This window comes from Aplysia californica, unplaced genomic scaffold (genome assembly GCF_000002075.1).
Source record: "Aplysia californica isolate F4 #8 unplaced genomic scaffold, AplCal3.0 scaffold01190, whole genome shotgun sequence".
NCBI classification, from domain to species: Eukaryota; Metazoa; Mollusca; class Gastropoda; order Aplysiida; family Aplysiidae; genus Aplysia; species Aplysia californica.
This window is the reverse complement of record NW_004798460.1, coordinates 113,457-128,456: the sequence shown is the minus strand read 5'-3', so window position 1 is coordinate 128,456 and position 15,000 is coordinate 113,457. Positions and strand designations below refer to the sequence as shown.

At 41.6% G+C, this 15,000-nt stretch overlaps 1 long non-coding RNA gene across 1 annotated transcript; it reads right to left on the bottom strand.

Annotated features, from left to right (window-relative positions):
- Positions 1-12,234: 12,234 nt before the first annotated feature.
- On the bottom strand, positions 12,235-14,848 carry LOC118478912. Its single transcript, XR_004859353.1, has 2 exons — positions 14,780-14,848; positions 12,235-12,850 (listed from the first exon to the last, which is right to left on the bottom strand). It is a non-coding gene; the product is annotated as an uncharacterized LOC118478912 (long non-coding RNA).
- Between the last annotated feature and the right edge of the window lie 152 nt (positions 14,849-15,000).

Sequence of the window (15,000 nt, the reverse complement as noted above, 5' to 3'; positions counted from 1 at the left end):
ATGATCCAAGGGCTTTTTCTCTTACGATACTTACTATTTAATCTATTTCTTTTTGTGTCTGTTGTTGTTGTTGGTGGTGGTGGTGGTGGTGGTGGTGATGGTGTTCTTGTGGCGTATAAAATTGCGCACGCGGACTATCCAAGGGCTATTTTTATTACATGTACGATACTTACGATTTATTTTTGTGTCTGTTGTTGTTGTTGTTCAAGGGTTATTTCCGCTACGATACTTATTTCTTTTTGTGTCCATGTTATTGTTGTTGTTGTTGTTGTTGTTGTTGTTGTTGGTGGTGGTGGTGGTGGTGGTGGTGGTGGGGGTGATGTGTTTGTTGTTGGTGTCGTTGCCGTCGTTGTTGTTGTTTTTGTTGTTGTTGTTGTTGTCGTCGTTGTTGCTGTTTTTGTTGTTGTTGTTGTTGTTGTTATTGTTGTTGTTGTTGGTGGTGGTGGTGGTGTTTGTGGTGGAGGTGGTGTTCTTGTGGCGTATTGCGCACGGGCACGATCCAAGGGCTACTTTTATTACGATACTTCTATTTCTTTCTTTTTGTGTCTGTTGTTGTTGTTGTTGTTGTTGTTGTTGTTGTTGTTGCTGTTGTTGTTGTTGTTGTTCGAGGGTTATTTCCGTTACGATACTTAATCCTTTTTTGTGTCCATGTTATTGTATTTGTTGTTGTTGTTGTTTCTGTTGTTGCTGTTGTTGTTGGTGGTGGTGGTGGTGGTGGTGTTGTTGTTGTTTTTATTGTTTGTTGGAGTTGGTGGTGATGTGTTTGTTGCTGTTGGCGTCATCGTCGTTGATATTGCTTGGGTTCAAGCCACAAAATGTTTTTACAATGACGTAGAAGTGAAGGTGTTACCAGAGAGTAACATACAAAGGAAAGAAGGAGAATAGATAATGGCTATAGAAGTTTGAAAGGAAAGAAGGAGGAGGGAAAATGGCTATAGATGTTTGATAAGAAAGAAGGAGAGATAATGGCTATAGACGTTTGAAAGGAAAGAAGGAGGAGGGAAAATGGCTATAGATGTTTGAAAGGAAAGAAGGAGAAGAGATAATGGCTATACATGTTTGGAAAGAAGGAAGAGATGTAAGGACGATTGATGTTTGATAGAGAGGAAAAAAGGAGAAGAGGTAATGGCTATAGAGGTTTGATAGGAAAGGAGGATAGATTATGGCTATAGCTGTATGTAAGATGAAATCTTTCGCGCACTTAATCACATAAATCTACTTTATTCTACATAATAATTCAGAGAGCGTGGAGACCATAATAATCTGTGTGCTTAACGGATTAAGTACTTTCCAAATGGAGAGCTCAATTTACTTTTACCAAAAATAGTATTATTTCTGCTCCCAAGGACGATGAGGTTGTTCCCGAGGGCTGTAATCTCTGCTGGGGTAATAACATCGATTGTACTGCGCATAGATAACACAATGTAACAAAAATTAAAAGCGTCCAAACATAATGTCTACGAAGAATTTTACTAATGAAATGGAATGAGCTTATTACAAATAATGCAGTGTTGAAAAGAGCTGGAATTGAAGATATCAACACAACAATAAAAAAAGAGAAGAAGGAGATATCTGGGACATACATGGCGGTATGGGGAGAGAGTAAGAAAAGAGTAAGTAAGAGCATAGAGTTTGCTTTTGAGAGGGAATTTGCACTTTGCTAATTATGCTACCCATTATATTATTGTTATTTAAAGGGAAGCTGGCTTAATCCCTGAAGCGAAAGACCTTTTGCAATGGCGCGCCCTTCGAAGTGAAACTAGAGAGTTTAGTGTAACAATGGACGACACATCGGAACATGACTGTTTACGACTCCAGTGAGACCCCCCCCCCCCGAGGACTTAGTGACCCTCTGTTAACCCTTTTACTGCTGTACAGAACAGTAAAATTGGTTGTAAGTTTACTATTCAGAATAAGACTAAGTAACTTTGGGGGTGGACTTGGGAGGGAGGGAGGTGGGGGGATAGGTGAGGTAATCTGCTGGAAGCGCGTAGCGCATGTGGGTGGGGTTGGGTTTTTTTGGTTGGCTTTTTTACTGTTGTTGTTTTTTTTTTTTAATCAGATGGTACGTTTGTAATATTATCTTTCAGGCTTACCTCATTGTTTGTGTGAAACCAAAGAGAGAGAGAGAGAGAGAGAGAGAGAGAGAGAGAGAGAGATCTCAATTTGTAATTTGCTTTTCGTAACGTTAAACACCACAAGAAAAAAAATAAAGAGACATAGACTTGAGACGTGAACTAGGCGTCAAGTCGAGCATGAAATACAATGAGAGACAATAAATTAAATAAATTGGACATGTGGTTTGCTCTTATGTGGTCTGCTCCCTCTTTCCTATCAAACATCTGTCGTCCTTATCTCTCCTCCTTCTTTTTTGTGTTGGTACTCTCTTGTAATACCTCTAATCTTCGGCACTTATATAATAATATGTAACCTTTTTGTGTTATAAGTACCTTAAAACCCTTACTAAAACCAAATGTGAGGAGAATAGAGCCACAACAGCCAGCCTCAAAGACGTACAACATGCGTTTTGTTGGCTGTAAAGCGAAAAGAAGGCCAAGAAAAAGCTAGACCAGGGGTCAAAGAGGCCCGTCAAAGACACACATTGTGTGCAAGTTGCGCACGTTAAAGATCCCTTTGTGGTCTAAAATCGATAAGAGTAGGCTTCAGCCGCCACTTGGGCAGAATTCAAAATTTCTTACCAACTACAAATGTTTGGTGTGTCCCGAGCGCTCATATGAACTTATGCAGTTAGGAGCGCCGTAAAACTTTTACCAAAAAAAAAAAAAAAAGACACACCATGACGATCCAAACAGACGACAGTGGGCTCTCGTTGCCTAGAGGTTAAGGTGTTGGCCTCTCCTTCAAAGGTCCCGGGTTCGAATCCGGGTAGCGACCGAAAAATGTTCTTCTCTAAAATTGTCTCCTTTCACCTCTTTTCCTGCTCTCTAGCAATATCCTGTCGTCTGCATTCGTCTCCTCTTTCTGCCCCCCCACCCCCTCACCTCATTTGCCCCCTCCTCTGTGCTCCTGACTCTTTCTGCAGCCTTTCTACTGCTACTCCTTGACTCCTTCTTACAGCTGTCTTTCTGCCACACCCCTGATCTTCTGGTAGGAAAGATCTACACCTAGCCTTCTCAGACAAGGGCGAAAAATCTCGGAGGGCCAGTGTGCAAGTTGCGCACGTTAAAGATCCCCTGGTGGTCTAAAATCGATAAGAGTAGGCATCGGTCGCCATCCGGGCAAAATTCCAAATGTCCTACCAACTAAAAGTATTAGGTGTGTCCCGCGCGCTCATATGACCTTATGCAGTTGCGAGCGCCGTAAAACCATCTACTATTAAAAAAAAAAAAAAAATATATATATATATTTAAAAAAAAACAGACGACACACCTGATAGGGCTGGGCAATGAGTCGCTTTAGCAAAAACCGGATATTATTTTGGTGCACCTCTTCGGGGATTAAATGTGTTATGAACCGCTTCTGCAAATGGGTTAGAACCACTTCGTAAAAAAAAAAAAAAGGGTTAGAATCACTTCAAGAAGTGGGTGCACCGACTTCGGGTAAACGGGTCAGGAAAGAGAGTTTAAGAGTCTGAATTCGGATCATGTTTCATTGTTGAATTACCCGGTTATCCGGATTGTGCCCACCACTAACACCTGACCCACGTCTGACAATTGCATCTCCCCTCGACACCAACTTGTGGTATAAGAGGACACATTGACACATTGTGGTATAAGAGGACACATTGTGATATAAGAGGATACATTGACACCTTGTGATATAAGAGGACACATTGACACCTTGTGGTATAAGAGAACACATTGTGATATAAGAGGACACATTGACATCTTGTGATATAAGAGGACACATTGACACCTTGTGGTATAAGAGGACACATTGACACCTTGTGGTTTAAGAGGACACCTGTGGTATAAGAGGACACATTGACACCTTGTGGTATAAGAGGACACATTGACACATTGTGGTATAAGAGGACACATTGTGATATAAGAGGATACATTGACACCTTGTGATATAAGAGGACACATTGACACCTTGTGGTATAAGAGGACACAGTGACACCTTGTGATATAAGAGGACACATTGACACCTTGTGGTATAAGAGAACACATTGTGATATAAGAGGACACATTGACATCTTGTGATATAAGAGGACACATTGACACCTTGTGGTATAAGAGGACACAGTGACACCTTGTGATATAAGAGGACACATTGACACCTTGTGGTATAAGAGAACACATTGTGATATAAGAGGACACATTGACATCTTGTGATATAAGAGGACACATTGACACCTTGTGGTATAAGAGGACACATTGACATCTTGTGATATAAGAGGACAAATTGACACCTTGTGGTATAAGAGGACACATTGACACCTTGTGATATAAGAGGATACATTGACACCTTGTGATAATATAACTCTTTATCTCCGGCAATCACTAAAGACAGTCTGCTGCAAAAATTCACGGTACCTTGATGTAGTTGTGATCGGGTTACGATATTTGACAGAGAATAACACAAGTGACCAATTGAAAACTTTGAAAAGATCATCAAAGTCATTGCAGAAATCAGATATAGCGATGTCAGACAAAGGATTAATTCTGAGATACATATAGTGTCCCAATTGCTTTTGATACACTGCCACTAAGCACATTACATGCACAGCCCAACATACCCTTTGTCGTCCAAAACGTGACACACAGTTGGTGAACTTGGGTGCCACCCTGAATAAACCTAAGGCACTGTCTTTTTCAGAGAAATGTTCAATAACTGCCCAGCTCGCAGTATCATCATGATGAGTAGACCCACAGAAATTGTGGAAGATCAACAAATTGTTTCTAATGTTGAATTAAGTGTGGAGGATTTGTTTCTAATTCTTAATTAAGTGTGGAGGATCAAAGAGGTCTGTGATTTTATCACCCTCGTGATGAAAAATAAAGGCTTTTCGGGGTGAGACTTAGTATAGTGTTCTAAAACCGTCTGGTAGTATGGGTCTTGAAAACACGCAAGCTCTTACCTTCAAACCAACATATTATTTAAAGCTTTTAATGGCCTCTAACAATGGAAAAACGAGCTGCAGATGCGCGCTGGTAAGGAAGCAGGTCAGCGGTTGACCGTCGGTTGACGCGCAGACATTCCCCCGGGAGTTTCGTGAGCTTGCACGCTTTTCGCCCCATTGCTTTATCTTGGTATTAATAATCATTGCCTAGATTTCTCTAAAGTGACAAAAATAACTTTGATGCACAGATTTTGCCTGCTCCCAGCAGACAGTACCGCAAGCGATGCGACGAGCATAAACCATCCTCGCCGTCGGTCTCTTCACTGGCGCAGCCAGCGGGTGACGGATTGCAAGGAAGTAGTAGGCCCAATGTACATCTTGAGCTCTGACTGGTTTGGAACGATTAGAAAAAAAGGGGGGGGGGAGGTTGAAGGCCAGGGTTATACGGGGTGCCCACTACGGCTGGATCGGCCCGATCGCCCGACTCGATCGCCCGACTCGATCGCCTGTAACTGAAAACAAACACGTTTGTTTTTGAGGCGATCGAGTCGGGCGATCGGGCCGATCGGCCGATCCCATCCGTAGTGGGCTCCCCGTATTAGGTGAAGCGCTTGCACGAATTGCACCAATGGCTCCCAGCCACTGATAGATAGATAGATAGATAGATAGATAGATAGATAGATAGATAGATAGATAGATAGATAGACAGATAGATAGACAGACAGAGAGAGATAGACAGATAAATTACAAGAAAAAATGGAATAAAATGTTTATAAACATGTTTTTTCTGCGACTCATCTGACTTTTTAACAGCCAAGAGTGCAAATCAGTTATCAAGTTTAGCTCACAATGTAATTAATCGTAGCACTACCGTGACACAGAGAGCATGCATACAGTCACGATTGTCTCGCCCGAGTCTCTAAAGTCATGACGATGTACTTAACTGTTTCACCTCAGGCCTGACTTACTTTTAACTCTTTCGGGTCGCTGATGACATAGTATTATTAGTGAGACGAGCTGACAAAATGAGTTACTTCTCGCAATCCACAAATGGAGATGTTGGCCAAAATTCAACATTAGGGTCAAATTTGTAGATTTTCTGTTGATGTCATATTATTACTCTTAAACTGTAACCTGTCTTTTATTATTTCCTACTTACAAATTGTAGATATACAAATGTCACCTATAAGCGTGATGTATCTATTTCCATAGGGTTCTAATACGAGAAGAAACTCATTTTGTCAGCACGCTGCACATATATAATACCTGAATACCCGGAAGTCTCATCTCTGCCGTGTAATGACCCTCAATCCTTTAAAGTCATGAGCTGTCGTTGCACATTCTGACATATCCAGGCCTCTTCATGTTTTAATTTGTCCATCCATGTTACTTTTTTCTTGTCTTCCCTGGCTCTCCTGCCTCACATCCCCCCTTCCTTCAAGCTTCCCGGACAAATAATAATATGCTTCTCAAAATAAAATGTAGAAAAGTACAATACAATTTTCACTTTACACGACGCCAGACCAATGTGAAAGAAGTTCCTGAAGAAAACTTTTTTTTTCTGAACACCCTTTCTGTTGAAATATATTCCCGCGAAGATTTTACTGAAAAATAAAACCATGCATCAATGGCGCACAAAAAAACTGATTGTAAATCTTCAGTGGCTAGGGACACTCGAACTTTAGAAGGCACCAAATGTTGGTGGTCATTTTCTCGTTAATTTTACATCTGGCACCAGGTGACCCCTGCCTTCGTCATCAGCAAATGTCTCGACTTCTTCTCAAGATAAATGAGTTCCCTTTTCACCAAAACCAAGACAAATGAACAATCTTTGAGATGAAACCAATAACTCCATATATAATGTTATGTATATATATACATGTATATATATATATATATATATATATATATTATATATATATATATATATATATATATATATATATATTATATATATATTTTTAAAATTTATATATATATATATATATATATATATATATATATATATATATATATCGCTGGTGGAGTGATGAAACCTCGTAACCCTCAAATGTTTCGAAAATCGGTTGTTGTTTTTTGCTTATTGTGTTTTCCCAGTCCTTCTTCACAATGTGTCAAAAGCACTAGGTCATATTAGTAAGAGAAAGTATGAAAAATACTTAATAAGAAAACCTCGTATGTTTGCCCCCATGATATCCTGGCGTGATGAAACCTCGCAACCCTCACCTGGTGCGCCGATCTGCTTTTGCGTGGTTTCGTCACTCCGGGTTTGAGAGAGCGGCGTGCTTATACGAGGTTCTGGACAAGCCTTCTATATGAACCGGCTTAATTGAAGCGCTCATAACTGATATTGTCTGGTGCCTTTAATGTATCTGACGGAATAAAGAAATATTTCATTCCTTCATTCATCCTTACATTCATTCATTTTTTTTATTCATTCACTTTATTTCAGTCAGTTCAGAAGTTCTGATCGAGCACAAACGAAGTTAACATTTAAGTTAAGGCAACAGTCACACCTGGAAATGACAGGTGACGGTAGTCCTTACTTAGACTAGGTGACAGATCTGTGCACTCTCCAGATGTCAACAGGCCATTCTGTTTATCAAAGAGAGGGTAAGGTTTTGCATCTTCTCAGACTATAAATCCCCTGTGTAGTCGAATCCTCCAGTTGTGATTGAGACCGAATAGTACTGAACTTAACCATGGTCTTGATGACTCTGAAGTCTGTAGAGGACATTGTGACAAATTTGTGCCTCAACAACATAAGTGGTGGAGTGATGAAACCTCGTAACCCTAAAAATTTTCGAAATTCGTTTTTTTTTGGCTTAATGTCTTTTTCAAGTCCTTCACAATATGTCAAAAGCACTAGGTCATATTTCCGAATCTGTATTGAATATCTCCTTCTAACTGTGCTCATCACCTAGATCTTTATACCCTACAAAGGCTGGTTTGGAAACCACTGAGCAGACCACGTTCAAATGAACTGACCCCACCCACCATGTTGCAGTCCTTTCCAGGGCTGTCCCTGATATGTGGAGATAAGGAAGTATCAGCTTCATCCCAGAATGAGTCTGCACCAACAATAGTGTCGCCTGGAATCATACCCCAAACCACACTGACGTTTCACTAGGCAGCTGTAAGTCAGATGCTAAATTTTTACCTTCGAGGTTACAGCAACACAATCTGTAGACCATATTCAGGCACCTTAGCCACTTTTCCTGGAGCCTGATCCCGAGACACAGCTCATTTGTGATGCCAGCATAAATAATGATCCACAAAGGAAAAGAAAGGGTTTTAAGGAGTAGCAACAAATAAGCGAAAAGCTATCCGTGGATCGGGACAGGATCGGAATACATAATGGTTCAATGAAAAGCCCAGCTAAATTATTGAAACCAATCTGCGATTGCAAGAGCTGGACTCTGAAATATAAAGGCTCTCTGAAGTTGATAGACATTCTATTTTTGATTTAGTGTGGTCACTCTCATGGGATGACTAGTGGACCTCGGACGAGATATTCAGAAACTAACCAGAGAGGGAATACCTTCAATAAACACTTTTAAAAGGTGGCCATAAGGTGCCAGTGTGTTAAAAGGTGTTCCTAAATTGAACTGGGTTGGATGAATGATTTGTAAGAAACATTTAGAACCAATAATTATCAAAGTAACTCAGATATCTACAAAACATGCACAAATCTGCCAAGACCACGGAGGTGGCCTCTCAAAAGACCCGATCTCGATGAAGCATTCAAGCAGAATAACGTGTCGCTGTTCCTGTCAAAGATAGATATGTACCACCTTTGCATCAGTCGTGAAGTTGACAATGTGCAGGTTGATCTTTGGAAAGCTCACATTCTAGAAAAGGAGGCAGCGCGCAAAGAAAAGGAACGAGATATATCTGAAGCTATCAAATCTCTCGCCAGTAATGAACCTAAAACGGCCGTACTTTCAATGGATCTTCAGCATCAGCCTTATATTACAAAACAAAACTCGCCGTTCATAACTTGACCCAATTGGATGCTGCAACACGCCAGACTACTTGCTACGTGTGTCATGAAGCAGAAGGGAGACTTATGGCAAATAAGTTTGCTTCATGTCTATTGGATTTCCTGAAAGAAAAGCTGGACCTCCAGAAAACCATCATCGACAGCGACAACTGTGGTTACCAATAAGAAATGCCACACTGGCCAATGTTTCTCTCAGCCTGTTTTCAACAACACGTGGAAGCACAATTGAACAAAAACATTTTATCAAAGGACACACACAAATGGAAATTAACAGTGTGAACTCAACTATTAAGAGATCGCTTCGAAAAACACGCATCGAGGTCCTCCAAGACTACCTCCATTTCTTCAGGATGGCAAGAGCAAAACAAGAAACTTATCAAAACAAATAGTTGGATCACACATCCTTCAAGGAATATTCTAAGTGTGGAAGCTACGTCAAGTCTATAAGACTAGGTAGAAAAACGGGTGATCCTGTTGTCACCGACATCAGGTGTTTTAAGTACACCCCAAACATGAACATCCAGTTCAAGCTGCACCTCAGTGATGAATGGGCTGACGTTCCGAAGGCAGGACAAAGAAACATAAGGTCCACCCTACCTCACAACTCTACACTAAACGTTTTAAGTTCCAGCACTTCAAGTACAATCACCTACAGGTGCTTAAATCTGCTATTGCCAATATGCATCGTCACTTTATGACGATTACTACCATTAACATTTATGGCTGTTCATTATGATTCAACATCTCTTATGAAACCATCTGTAGTGCAAACAGAGACCACCTTGCAGAGATTTATTATTCATAATTTGTGCTCTTTAGTAAAACTGTAAGTAACCAGATCTAATCTTGGCAAATTATAATGAAACAAATTGCATTCTTTGCAATCTGTTTGAGGATTCAAACATAAATTCTGCAGGGAACACACCTTTATTTAACTTCAGTTGGACGGGAATCAAACTCCAAACTAATTGGTCTTGAAAAAACATCTTTATCACTTTGTGGCGTTTCAAACAACAGACGCATACTGCAACCAAAATGAACAGAGAGAAAACTCGCAACCCCCAAACTCTATCCTGATGAAACCTCGCAACCCACCCGCCGGCTGACTACGAGGTTTCATCACGACAAAAATGTTGTAATGAAACCTCGCAACCCTCCCGCCGGCTGACTACGAGGTTTCATCACGACAAAAATGTTGTAATGAAACCTCGCATCCCACAGCGTAACCACATAATTAACAGAAAAGTTATCTTTTTGCACCAACCACGTTTCTAAGGTGTTTTCATTTATCTGTACCAACTTTGGTTCATATAGGTCATTTTGTTCAAGAGTAAATCCGTTTTTTGTCTCTCCTGTAAAATTTTCCTTTCTGGGGTTACGAGGTTTCATCTCTCAACCAGCGATATATATATATATATATATATATATATATATATATATATATATATATATATATATATATATATATAATATATGATATATATTTATACAACCCCCTGATTCCATCGAATCGTTACACAAGCATCATTCGGCATCGCACGTTCGGCAGAACAATCGACACTTATACAAGAGACCTTGCATAAACGCCATCATCATCATAATAATCACCATTATCCTCATCATCACGATATTTCTTCCCCTGGATCAGAGTACAGGCCATGAACAAACCCTCTCCACCCTCGCCCCCCACCCCCAACCTCACCAGGGCTAACCTCTTCCCACTGTACCTCGTCTTCCCCCCCCCCACCCCCAACCTCACCGGGGCTAACCTCTTCCCATTGTACCTCGTCTCCCCCCCCCCCACCCCCAACCTCACCGGGGCTAACCTCTTCCCATTGTTCCCCGCCTCCCCCACTTTTCCATACATCGTTCTCTAACTCTGAGACTCATCTCTCCCGGCTCTACGTGACCATCCTCTTGTGAGAAGCTCAAACGTCGTTCATCCTGGTGTGAGTGTTTTTTCCCCATTATAGTAGAGGGTTTTACGGCGCTCGCAACTGCAAAAGGTCATATGAGCGCCAAGTGCATATATATAACATATATATATATATATATATATATATATATATATATATATATATATATATATATATATATATATGTGTGTGTGTGTGTATGTTTGTGTGTGTGTGTGTGTGTGTGTGTATGTGTGTGTGTGTGTGTGTGTGTGTGTGTGTGTGTGTGTGTGTGTGTGTGTGTGTGTGTCGACGTTGTAGAGTCGGGCGCTCGTCAATGTTTGGACATGTGGAGCTATTGGTATCACTTTAAAGGTTGTTCATATATATATATATACAGCAACAGTCAAGCAGCACATTAATGGTCACACTAGTCACAGACTCGACCACTTAGCGAGGATCTAAGCTGACAAATTAGGTACATGTACGGACTCGCCGAGGGAGCATCCACGAGCTACAAGGCAGCAAGTCCTTATTATTAACAGATCTGGCTGCTTTGTGGGAGAGCAGAGAGAGAGAGAGAGAGAGAGAGAGAGAGAGAGAGAGAGAGAGAGAGAGAGAGAGAGAGAGAGAGAGAGAGAGAGAGAGAGAGAGAGAGAGCATGTTGAGATTGCCTGTTTCCCAATTAGAGGGCTATTGATCAGTATTTTCTTTCTTTGTTGGTTAGGGGGAGTTGTTGATTGTTTTGTTTTTTCCTGTTTTGTTTTTTTAGAAGGGTGGGGTTTTTTTTGGGTTTTTTTTTTATATTCTGTTGTGGTTATTATTGTTGTTGTTGTTGTTGCTGGTGGTGGTGCTGCTGTTGCTGTTGTTGTTGCTGCTGTTGCTGTTGTTATTATTGCTGTTGTTATTGTCGCTGGTGGTGGTGCTGCTGCTGTTACTATTGTTGTTGCTGCTGTTGTTGTTGCTGCTGTTGCTATTGTTATTGTTGTTGTTGTTGTTGTTGTTGTTGTTGTTGCTTTTGTTGTTGTTGTTGTTGTTGTAGCTGTTTTGGAAAAGGGGGGGGTAAGTTTTCGTCAAACATTTTCAGCACCTGCATCATAACTAGGTCATACAAGTGAGAATATTCGAATTATGAATGTAGGCCTACAAAGAAAAGAAGAAGGAGAGATAAGGAAGGAGAGAACAAAAAACGTTTGAGATATAAAAAAAGAGCAATCCACACATCAAGGTATCCGCCAAAAACCCATAAAAAAATAACTGACACACTCGGAGACTGCAACGCTAAGACAAGACTTAGTACAAGTACTCTATAAATAATCAATAAATACAGCTCTTTATTTATAACACATGAAATGTTAACATTTTCACTGATGGCAGACGTATATGTATGTTTTTTCACGTTCCTGTATTGCCAAGAAAAATTCGCACTGGAACTATAAAGTATTATCTTATCTTATTAATTTGTATCTCTTATCTGAACTTATGTCGTCTTCCAAACTTGTTCACAGATATTTCTTTCTTTTAATTCAATGAGGATTTTTTTAAAAATTGTACACAGCTGCATGTGATTACTAATTTTGCAACTAATACAGATGCCTAATCCTATAAGAGCGGACGAGGTTGGGAGGGGGGGGGGTGGAGGACATAATATTATGACTTAATTTGACTCCCTTTTGAATGAACTTTTGATCTCATCTGTTCCAAAGGTAAATGGACACGCCTCTTCTCTGAAAGAGTTAATGTTGACAGGTCTTGTATGAGCTTCCTGGCTGAAAGAGTTAATGTTGACAGGTCTTGTACGAGCCAGCTCCTTGAAAGGTTTAATGTTGACAGCAGGTCTTGTCTGAGCTGGCTAGCTGGGCAGGCGTCTTCAACAGTGGAAGTTTTGCGCTGCGCATGCGCTGGATCCAACAGGCTCGCAGACACCTGTGCCAGAGAAACACGTGATTTGTTTGTTTGTTTGTTTGTCTATTTATTGGTTAGTTAGTTTGTTTGTTAGTTTATATGTTTGCTTGTTTGAGTAAAGAGAAGCACATGGACGTAATAAGGGGCATTAAGTGCTGGGAAAAAAGCAAGACAGACAGAAACAATCCAAAGAAGGACAGACAGTAAAGAAGTAGCACACGCCAATAGCACCCTCCAACCACCTGTAGAAAGACGTATAGAAAACAAATCGTCACCTGAAGTGGTCATGATTATAAATAAAAGGTCGTCGGTTCAACAAACCGTTCCCCTAACTGTAAAAGAAACATCTATCGTACTTATATCTCCTCCGTTGTAAAATAAATATCTTTAAAAATGTTACTTTTTAGTAATACCATCTCTAATCTTCAGCACTTATAATAATTATTATGAACTTTTTGCGTTACTTTTTAATCTAACTCTCTAGCAACAACTCTAGTCTTCACCGGGGGCCTTCGTGGTAAGTGTTTACGGCGCTCGCAACTTCAAAAGGTCATATCAGCGCGCAGGACACACCAGACATTTTAAGATGGTATGAAATTTTGAATTTTGCCCAGGTGGCGGCCAAAGCCTACTCGGTCTTATCGATTTTAGACCACCAAGGGATCTTCAATGTGCGTAACTTGCACACGGGACCTCCGAGATTTGTCCCCTTGTCCAAGAAGGCTAGGTGAAGATCTATCCTACTAGAAGATCAGGGGTGTGGCGGAAAGACAGCAGCAAGGAGCCAAGGAGTAGCAGTAGAAAGGCTGCAGAAAGAGTCAGAAGCCCAGAAGAATGGGCAGAGGATGTGAGGGGTGGGGGCAGAAAGTGGAGACGAAAGCAGACAACAGAAAATTACAAGACAGAAGGAAAAAAGGTGAAAGGAGACAATTTTAGAGGAGAACATGTTTCGGTCACGACCCGAATTCGAACCTGGGACCTTTGAATGAGAGGCGAACACCTTAACCTTTAGGCCAAGAGAGCCCCCTCCCTAAACCAAGAGCAACTCACCAGGGTGGCTGGTGGGTGTCTGAAGTTTGGCGAGAGAGCTGAAGTGGTGGTGGTGGTGGTGGTGGCTGTGGTTTTGATGGGTGGTGGTGGTGGTGGTGGTTTTGATGGATGGTAGTGGTGGTGAAGGTTTTGATGGGTGGTTGTGTTGGTGGTGGTTTTGATGGGTGATGGTGGTGGTGAAGGTTTTGATGGGTGGTAGTGGTGGTGAAGGTTTTGATGGGTGGTGGTGGTGGTGGTTTTGATGGGTGGTGGTAGTGGTGATGGTGGTTTTGATGGATGGTGGTAGTGGTGGTGGTGGTTTTGATGGGTGGTGGTAGTGGTGGTGGTGGTTTTGATTGGTGGTGGTAGTGGTGGTGGTGGTTTTGATGGGTGGTGGTAGTGGCGGTGGTGGTTTTGATCGGTGGTGATAGTGGTGGTGGTGGTTTTAATGGGTGGTGGTAGTGGTGGTGGTTTTGATGGGTGGTGGTAGTGGTGGTGGTGGTTTTGATGGGAGGTGGTAGTGGTTGTGGTGGTTTTGATGGGAGGTGGTAGTGGTGGTGGTGGTTTTGATGGGTGGTGGTAGTGGTGGTGATTTTGATGGGTGGTGGTAGTGGTGGTGGTTTTGATGTGTGTCCATGTTGGTAATGGCGGAGGAGAAGGAGGAGGACGAGGACGAGGACGAGGAGGAGAAGAGCAGGGAAAAGGAGAGGAGATGGTGGTGACAGAGGACGAGGGGGTTACCCTATCCTTTCGAAACGTTTGGAGCCCCGAAGAGCGTGCTTTTTGCCAGTGCCACCGCCTCCCTTCTTATTGTTATTGTTGTTGTTGTTGTTGTTGTTGTTGCGGTTGTTGTTGTTGTAGTTGTTGTTGTTGTTGCTGTTGTTGTTGCTGTTGAAGCTATGGGTATCATGAGCAACTCACCAGGGTGGCCGGTTGGAGTCTGGAGTTTGGCGTGAGAGCTGGGTTTCCAGTGACAGTTGGGGTCTCCCAGCTCCACGCCATTGCTCTTTCCGTCTCCGTCTGAGTCCTTCATGCACAGGGCGGCAGTCCACTGATGGCCCGCAGCGGCAAAGTCCTGAGGAACATCATCATCATCATCATCATCATTCATCATCATCATCATCATCATCAGCAGCAGCAGC